We start from the raw sequence: 10,000 nt of genomic DNA, 5'->3' as shown, positions 1-10,000 counted from the left end.
AATTTGCAATTCTGTAAAAGAAATCCACCAGCAGGCAGCATAAACTTTCTGAAAATGATGATTTTTATCAGAATAACTCCTCAGGTTGACATTTACCGCACTTTTTTTTGCAAGGAGTCCATTTTGGGGGGGGGATAGGAGGAAGGAAGTGCCCCACAGTCTCCAACTTCCTGTTCTTGTCCAGCAGGCTCCTCCCAGTGCTTTGTTCATGTCCTGGTCACTTTGAATTGGATCTTGACCTTGAAGGATTACTTTATGTGGATGCTGATGGATATTTGGATTTGAGGCCTTTTGACTTTCTTTGGATCTCTTTTGGATTAGAAATTTCACAAGTAAGTTGATGTTGTTTGTTTGGGGCATTACAGTTGCTGCAACTACAATTTTGGAACTTTTTCAGAACATTAAATAAAATATATTGTGGGTAGCCACAGTATCCAGTAGGAACAGGGTTAGTTATGGGTGCATGATACAACTGTTTTGTTGAATTTCAACATCATTTAGGGCATGGATGGCATTGGATTGTGGTGATTTTTGTGTGTTTTTTTATTTTTTTGGGTGGTGTTGGGGCCTTTTGCCCAAGGGTACTCAGTAGTGCATGGACTGAATCTTTCTGTGGGGTCTCTTTAATGTAAACATCATGGAGGGCATGGATGGCATTAGATTGTGGTGATTTTTGTGTGTTTTTCGATTTTTTTGGGTGTTGATGGGGCCTGTCCATGTGGGTGGGGGCCATTTTGAGGACTGGTACAGGCAGGGCCTGGACATGTGGTAGGGGTCTAGGGGCCATTTTGAAGCCAGGCAGTGTGCTTTGTTGTGCCATAGGCCTGCACCCAGTCTGCCATGCTTTCATCCGTTATGCCCAGGGGTACTCAGTGGTGCATGGGCCTAGTCTTTTTGTGGGGTGTCTTGAATTTGAACATGATTGAGGGCATGGATGGCATTGGATTGTGGGGATTTTTGTGTGTTTTTCGATTTTTGGGCTGTTGTGGGGGCCTTTTGCCCAGGGGTACTCAGTGGTGCATGGACTGAGTCTTTCTGTGGGCCCAGCCGCCAGCCCGCAGGGCCATCTGGTCACCCAGCCCGCAGGGCCATCTGGTCACCTAGCCCGCAGGGCCATCTGGTCACCCTGACTGCAGGGCCATCTGGTCACACAGCCAGGTGGCCAGATGGCCCGGGACGACCCAGCGCCCAGATGGCCTGGGAGGCTTTCGTACCCAATCGCCCTTGCAGTCCGGTGAGGGGGTCCAGGTGCACCAAGGTAGAAGCTCTGGAGCTTCTTTCCCCTGGGTGGCTGCTCCTCACCTCCCTGCCCAGGAGCAGTGGGCCATCTGGTCACCCTGCTGACCCGCAAGGGATGGTGGCCCCCATCCCTGCACCCCGGTGGGGCAGGGACAGGAGAGGGAGGCCCCCGTGCCGAAGGGCACGTGGTGGAGGCAGCCTCCCACGGACCCGTGTTACCCCCTCCGCGTCCCTCCCGACAGCCCGGCGGCAGAGGGACCCACCCCTGGATGTGGTGGAGGGAGGCGTCCGCGGGCCCCCACGCACGGAGAGACAAAAGCTTGGCTCAGAGGATGACTTTCAATAGATCGCAGCGAGGTAGCTGCTCTGCTACTTACGAAACCCTGACCCAGAATCAGATCGTCTACAAATGATTTTGCACCGGGTGTGCCACGAATATGCGGTGCACTAAGGGTGATGGAGGGGGCCCCCTTCCGTCCGCACTCCGGTCCCCAAGCGAGCGGCTCCACGCACCGGCCCCACAAGAGAGGCCGGCTATCCCAGGCCAACCGAGGCTCCACGGCACTGAGGTATCGATACGATTTAGGGGGGATTCTGACTTAGAGGCGTTCAGTCATAATCCCACAGACGGTAGCTTCGCCCCATTTGCTCCTCAGCCATTCACATACACCAAATGTCTGAACCTGCGGTTCCTCTCGTACTGAGCCGGGTGAGCCCCGGACATCTAAGGGCATCACAGACCTGTCATTGCTCGATCTAGTGTGGCTGAACGCCACTTGTCCCTCTAAGAAGTTGGACACCGACCACTGGGGGTCACGTAACTAGTTAGCATGGAGGAAGTCTCGTTTGTTATCGGAATTAACTAGACAAATCGCTCCATCAACTAAGAACGGCCATGCACCAGGACTCACAGAATCGCGAAAGAGCTAGCAATCTGTCAATCCTTTCCATGTCCGGGACGGGTGAGGTTTCCAGTGTTGAGTCAAATTAAGCCACAGGCTCAACTCCTGGATGTGCCCTTCCGTCAATTCCTTTAAGTTTCAGCTTTGCAACCATACTCCCCCCGGAACCCAAATACTTTGGTTTCCCAGAAGCTGCTCGGCGGGTCATGGGAATAATGCCGCTGGATCGCTAGTCTGCATCGTTTATGGTCGGAACTACGACGGCATCTGATCGTCTTTGAACCTCCGACTTTCATTCTTGATTAATGAAAACATTCTTGGCAAATGCTTTCGCTTTGGTTCGTCTTGCGCCGGACCAAGAATTTCACCTCTAGCAGCACAATACGAATGCCCCCGGCCGTCCCTCTCAATCATGGCCCCAGTTCCGAAAACCAACAAAATAGAACAGGAGTCCTATTCCATTATTCCTTGCTGAAGTATTCAGGCGACCGGCCTGCTTTGAACACTCTAATTTTTTCAAAGTAAACGCTTCGAGCTTTTTTACTGCAGCAACTTTAATATACGCTATTGGAGCTGGAATTACCGCGGCTGCTGGCACCAGACTTGCCCTCCAATGGATCCTCGTTGAAGGATTTCAAGTGTACTCATTCCAATCAGCCCGAGGTTATCTAGAGTCACCAAAGCAGTTACCACTGTTATCCAAGTAACAGATGGAGCGATCAAAGGAACCATAACTGATTTAATGAGCCATTCGCAGTTTCACTGTACCGGCTGTGTCTACATACACGTGCATGACTTAATCTTTGAGACAAGCATATGCTACTGGCAGGATCAACCAGGTAGCTGCATCTGACAACGGGGTGGGAGCCGCGTGCCCATCTCCCCGACCGGCGACCTTCGTGCAACCCTCCGTCTCTCGGAAGCCTGTCAGGGGAAGGAGCCCACCCACCTGGGCAGAAGGGCTCACTGGAGGGGTGTGGAGAGGTGCAACGGTCACATGGGCACCGGCAGGCCCAGCCGTCTCCCCCGGGAGAGAAAGGCAGGCCGAGGCGCAGCGTGAGAAAGATGCAAGGGTGCCGGAGCCTGGCAGCAGCGGCACCCCTCGGAACAGTCGTTCCAAGCTGCTGTGGAAACGTGCTGGGCCGAGAGGGGTGACAGCGTGGCACACAGGGCCCACAGACCTGCCAGCCAGGCAGCATCCGAGGGTCTGGCACCACCTGCCCGTTCCGCTCGGGTCAGACCACTGGTGGCCACGAGCTGCCAGGGCCGCTCAGCCTTCGCTCTTCTGGGTAGGGTGAACGACCTAACTGCCATGCCGCAGACCCTCCCTAGAGTCAGACAGTCCATGCAGGGTGGAAGCTCTTTGCTTGAAACAACAGCCGAGGCTGGCCAAGCAGTCCATCCCTAAATGGACCGAGAGTGCCCAATCGATCAGAGTATGTTATGTTATGTTAAAAAAAAATTTATACCGCGCACGTACACCGGGACGGTTTCTTGGCGCTCATAACAAACATAGCTAACCAGGGCAGAGGAGTTACTCAAAGGCCGCCTTGAAAAGGTGAGTTTTCAGAGTTTTGCGGAACAACTCATATGAGGAACAAAAGCGAAAGGAAGAAGGGAGGGAGTTCCAAAAGGAGGGACCTAAGAAGGAGAAGCATAAACCACCGTGTTTTTTACGGCGAAATGATGGAGTGCAAAGAAGATTGTCAGTAGAGGAACGTAAATTGCGGGTAGGAAGGTAACGCTTAAGCTTGGAGGAAATGAACTCAGGGGCCTGGTTGTGCAAAGATTTGAATAGGGTGCAGCCGAGCTTGAAAGAGCACCGTTTAGCTACTGGGAGCCAGTGAAGGCTCTTCAGGAGCGGGGAGACGTGCTGGTGTTTGGGTTGATGGTACACCAGTCGGGCAGCCTGGTTCTGGATCAGTTGAAGTTTTTGGAGCTGATAAACAGGAATCCCCACGTACAGGATGTTGGCAAAGTCAACCCTGGAGATGACCAAAGCCAGTATAACTAGTGTGAGTGCTTCTCTGGTTAAAAATCTACAGATCTTACGGATTCTGCGTAGCTGGAAAAAGCAGGACAATGTTACTGCTGAGATCTGAGGTTTCATAGAGAGATCCTCAGAGATGATCACTCCTAGGCTTTTCACAGAGCTGACCGGGCTAGGGGGGAGACCCAAAGAAGGGGGCCAGTAGTTGCCATCCCAAGGATTGGTAGGACCGCCCACCAGTACAAGTTCCGTTTTAGACGGATTCAACTTGAGCTGGCTGTGAGCCATCCAGTCAGAGATGAATAACATAGTAGTTTGGAAGTTGAGGCGGGAGGAAAGTGTGGTATCTAATGGGAAGATCAGTTGTAAATCATCGGCGTAGTTGTATATTGTGGCGGAGGAATGATGAAGAGAAGCCATGAGTGGTTGCATATATAGATTGAAGAGGAGGGGGGAAAGGGCAGAACCCTGGGGGACACCGCAAGTGAGGGGAAGAAAAGAAGCAGAGAAGGAGGAGAGGTGGACTGCCTGGGAGCGTCCTTGCAAGAAGGATCGAACCCAGTCAAGAGCAGTGCCCCGAATGCCGGCGTTGCTGACACGGTCGATCAAGATAGTATGATCGACCGTGTCAAAAGCCGCCGACAGGTCTAGCAGTACGAGGGCTTGGGGGATGTTGTTATCGGCCCCAGTTCTAAGTGTGTCCATCACAGCTGCAATCACCATCTCTGTAGAGTGCAGGGGGCGAAAGCCCGCCTGCTGGGGATCAAGGAAAAGAGAAGTCTCAATGAAAGTGCTCAAGCACTTAGTGACGTAGGTCTCTAAGATCTTTCCCAGAAAAGGGAGGAGAGAGATAGGTCTATAATTGCTCAGCACTAGGGGGTCTGCGCTGGGCTTTTTCAGGATGGGTAACACTACCGCCTGCTTGAAAGCTTCTGGGACAACACCTGATGTTAAGGAGGAGTTGAGAAGAGCTAGAGCAGGATCAGGGCAGTGCGTGAAGATTTCTTTGAAAATATGTGGGGGGCAGCAGTCCTTCGGGGACCCGGAGCTTACTTTGTGAAGAAGACTGTGGAATTCGGTGATGGAGATGGGAGGGAAAGTTAGGAATTTCTGAGGATTTTCAAGGGGGAGGGGAAAGGATTTGGAAGGGGAAGGTGGAGAGATGTTGTTTTTAATTATGGAGATCTTATCTTGAAAGAAGGCATTGAGCTCATCGCACAGGGCCTGAGTGGGAACGGGTGGGAGAGTGACACGATCAGGAAGGGAAAGCTCGTTGACAATCGAGAAGATGTCTTTGGCTTTTGAGGCCGACTCCAGGATTTTACAAGAAAAATAAGAGGTCTTAGCCTCTAGGATAGAAGATTTATATTTACTGAGTAAGCTTGTAAATTCAGTCTTAAGTGCTGGGTCATACTTATGGCGCCAGCGCCGTTCGGCCTGGCGAAGAGCTAGTTTGTCTTGTTTCAGCTGGTCAGTATACCAACGCTGAGCATCATGGGGGCGTGAGACTTTAATGGACTTTAAAGGGGCGACAGTGTCGGCAGCTGCCTTCAGCCAGTGCTCAAGAGTGGAGGCTTGGAGAGAGACAGGTTCTGAGGCTGGTGGAACTGAGGCTGCTAGAAGGGAATGAAATGTTGACATATCGGCATTCTTCCAATTGCGAGCTGTGATGCTAGAGGGGCGCGGGGGGCGAGAAAAACTAGGAAGGTCAATGGAAAGAGAGACAAAATAATGGTCTGACCAGGTACAAGGAGTGATCACGGGAGGCGAAGGATCGAGGTTAGCCGTCCAGACCTGGTCAAGTATATGACCCTTACAGTGGGTAGGAGCAGAAATCAATTGATGACAGTTCAGGCTAGTAAGAGTGTCTGAAAACAGCTTAGAAAGTCGGCATTCTTGGGGATCGGTAGGCCAATAATTGAAATCACCAAGGAAAAGAATTCTGGAGTGATTTATAAGAAGCTGGGAAAGAAGTTCCCCGACTGATTGAGCAAAAGACGGCATGTAGATGGGGGGTCTGTACATGAGAACACAGGTAAGGGAGGTGGTGGTTGAACGAAGCTGGATCACAAGGGTTTGAGAATTAGAAATGGGAGTGCAGTTTAGGATAGAGAAAACATGTTCTTTGCGAATAATAGCTGCTACTCCGCCGCCTGCTTGTCCCCCGGGACGATTAACATGTAAAATATAATAACCAATGGGGAGGGCGGCTAGGATATCGGGTACAGAGTCCTCAGTCAACCAAGATTCAGATAGAAAGAGAATATCTACATTGGTGTCATCTAGTAGGCTGTAGATCTCTAGTTGGTGTTTGACCAAGGAGCGCGTGTTCAGGTACAGGATAGTAAGAGTACAGGTGGCAGGTATAGGTGAGGGGGGATTGACTGGAACTGGTCCGGGCGGGGGAGGGATAGCCGTACAGGGAGTGGTATTAATGCCGCATTCTTGAGCCCGCCTGATGGCCTCGGGTGGCAGGGGAGCAAAGTGTTGAAGGGAGTATAAATCCGTAGGCGAGTACCGGAGCGTTTGGGCAGGGTTAGGGGCCGCAGGGCATCCCCTGGCTGGCCACCCAGCACAGGGGGGTACACTGGCTTAGCATCCCCTGCATGCCTGCTGCCGGGGCACTCAGACTCCATGAAAAAAGACCATCGGCAAGAGGCCCGTGAGGCAGGTGCATCCCGGGCCCCTGGGGGCCCCAGGACTACCTTTCCCCTCTCAGCATGTCCAGACCTCACGAAGGTCTGCCTGAGCAAACTCAGAGACAAAGGACCATCGGCAAGGGGCTGAGAGGCAGGAGCATCCCCGGGCCCCTGGGGGCCCCAGCAGGTGGGCCCCGGGGCTGCCTTCCCCTTCTCAGCATGGCCAGACCTCACGGAGGTCTGCCTGAGCAAACTCTGAGAAAAAGGACCATCGGCAAGGGGCTGAGAGGCAGGAGCATCCCCGGGCCCCTGGGGGCCCCAGCGGGCGGGCCCCGGTGCTGTTTTCCCCTCTCAGCATGGCCAGACCTCACAGAGGACTGCCTGAGAAAACTCGGAGGAAAACGACCATCAGCAAGGGGCTGAGAGGCAGGAGTGTGGAGCTGGGGCCCTGGGGGCCCCGGCTGGCGGGCCCCGAGGCTGCCTTCCCCCTCTCAGCATGGCCAGACCTCACAGAGGTCTGCCTGAGCAAACTCTGAGAAAAACGACCATCGGCAAGGGACTGAGAGGCAGGAGCGTCCCCGGGCCACTGGGGGCCCCAGCGGGCGGGCCCCAGGACTGCCTTCCCCCTCTGAGCATGGCCGGACCTCACGGAGGTCTGCCTGAGCAAACTCGGAGAAAAACGACCATCGGCAAGGGGCTGAGAGGCAGGAGCGTCCCCGGGTCCCTGGGGGCCCCAGCGGGTGGTCCCTAGTCCTGCCTTCCCCTGATTCAGAATCGCCAGACCTCACAGAGGTCTGACTGACCCTCTCCCTAGTAATCCGGAGGAAAATTACCCCCCTTTCTTGTAATCCGTGCACACAAGGTGACAGAGGGGACCTGAGGCGGCCAAGTACCCGACCTCCTGGAGCCCTCGCTGGGATACGGGAGGCAAATGGCACCTCATCGGGACTTCCAGGGAAGTCCGGCCATCTGGTCGCCCCATAGGAAAGTATTGCGGGCGACCAGATGGCCGAGGATATCCGGGCGACCAGATGGCCGAGGGGATCTGAGCGACCAGATGGCCGGGCACGAAAGGGAGGCCATCTGGTCGCCCCGTAGGAAAGCATTGCGGGCGACCAGATGGCCGAGGGGATCCGGGCGACCAGATGGCTGAGGGGATCTGGGCGACCAGAGGGCACGAAAGGGAAGCCGTCTGGACACTAAGCATGGGCGTAAAATCAGTTCCGCTCATGGAATTTGTGGATTTTCGGCAAATTCGCGATCCGCGAATTCTCGCGAATTTGCCGAAAATTCGCAAATTCTTACGCAGCGATTTTTTTGCTTGGTCGCGCTTAAAACATACAATATTGCGGCGCGCTGCGTTCACTTACCGTCATTCAGAGTTTGAAGAGTTGTTTTTCTCCATGTTTGCGTGTGCTGCGCCATTTTGGATCTGGCTGCGTGATCTAGCAGGAGTTTGTCGACCGCTATTACGTCATCGCGCCCGCCACCTTGCACAGCAAGAGTTTGTCAACGCGAGTACGTCATAAAGGCTCGTGATCACGCATCGCGGGAGTAAACAATTGCGAACACGTAGGAGCGGCGGGCAGCTAAAATCTCGCACTCGCGAAATTGCAAAATTTGCAATTCTGTAAAAGAAATCCACCAGCAGGCAGCATAAACCTTCTGAAAATGATGATTTTTATCAGAATAACTCCTCAGGTTGACATTTACCCGCACTTTTTTTTGCAAGGAGTCCATTTTGGGGGGGATAGGAGGAAGGAAGTGCCCCACAGTCTCCAACTTCCTGTTCTTGTCCAGCAGGCTCCTCCCAGTGCTTTGTTCATGTCCTGGTAACTTTGAATTGGATCTTGACCTTGAAGGATAACTTTATGTGGATGCTGCTGGATATTTGGATTTGAGGCCTTTTTGACTTTCTTTGGATCACTTTTGGATTAGAAATTTCACAAGTAAGTTGATGTTGTTTGATTGGGGCATTACAGTTGCTGCAACTACAATTTTGGAACTTTTTCAGAACATAAAATAAAATATATTGTGGGTAGCCACAGTATCCAGTAGGAACAGGGTTAGTTATGGGTGCATGATACAACTGTTTTGTTGAAATTCAACATCATTTAGGGCATGGATGGCATTGGATTGTGGTGATTTTTATGTGTTTTTCGATTTTTTTGGGTGGTGTTGGGGCCTTTTGCCCAAGGGTACTCAGTGGTGCATCGACTGAGTCTTTCTGTGGGGTCTCTTTAATGTAAACATCATGGAGGGCATGGATGGCATTAGATTGTGGTGATTGTTGTGTGTTTTTCGATTTTTTTGGGTGTTGATGGGGCCTGTCCATGTGGGTGGAGGCCATTTTGAGGACTGGTACAAACAGGGCCTGGCCATGTGGTGGGGGTCTAGGGGCCATTTTGAAGCCAGGCAGTGTGCTATTTTGTGCCATAGGCCTGCACCCAGTCTGCCATGCTTTCATCCATTATGCCCAGGGGTACTCAGTGGTGCATGGGCCTAGGCCTTCTGTGTGGTGTCTTGAATTTGAACATGATTGAGGGCATGGAAGGCATTGGATTGTAGTGATTTGCGTGTGTTTTTCGATTTTTGGGCTGTTGTTGGGGCCTTTTGCCCAGGGGTACTCAGTGGTGCATGGACTGAGTCTTTCTGTGGGGTCTCTTTAATGTAAACATCATGGAGGGTATGGATGGCATTGGATTGTGGTGATTTTTGTGTGTTTTTTTTTATTTTTTGGGGTGTTGATGGGGCCTGTCCATGTGGGTGGGGGCAATTTTGAGGACTGGTACAGGCAGGGCCTGGACATGTGGTGGGGGTCTAGGGGCCATTTTGAAGCCAGGCAGTGTGCTTTGTTGTGCAATAGGCCAGCACCCAGTCTGCCATGCTTTCATCCGTTATGCCCAGGGGTACTCAGTGGTGCATGGGCCTGGTCTTTCTGTGGGGTGTCTTGAATTTGAACATGATTGAGGGCATGGATGGCATTGGATTGTGGTGATTTTTGTGTGTTTTTCGATTTTTGGGCTGTTGTCGGGCCTTTTGCCCAGGGGTACTCAGAGGTGCATGGACTGAGTCTTTCTGTGGGGTCTCTTTAATGTAAACATCATGGAGGGCATGGATGGCATTGGATTGTGGTGATTTTTGTGTGTTTTTCGATTTTTTGGGGTGTTGATGGGGCCTGTCCATGTGAGAGGGGGCCATTTTGAGGACTGGTACAGGCAGGTCCTGGC

The sequence above is a fragment of the Lissotriton vulgaris genome, chromosome 4_1, assembly GCF_964263255.1.
Source record: "Lissotriton vulgaris chromosome 4_1, aLisVul1.2, whole genome shotgun sequence".
Classification (NCBI taxonomy): domain Eukaryota; kingdom Metazoa; phylum Chordata; class Amphibia; order Caudata; family Salamandridae; genus Lissotriton; species Lissotriton vulgaris.
This window is presented reverse-complemented; position numbering follows the sequence as displayed.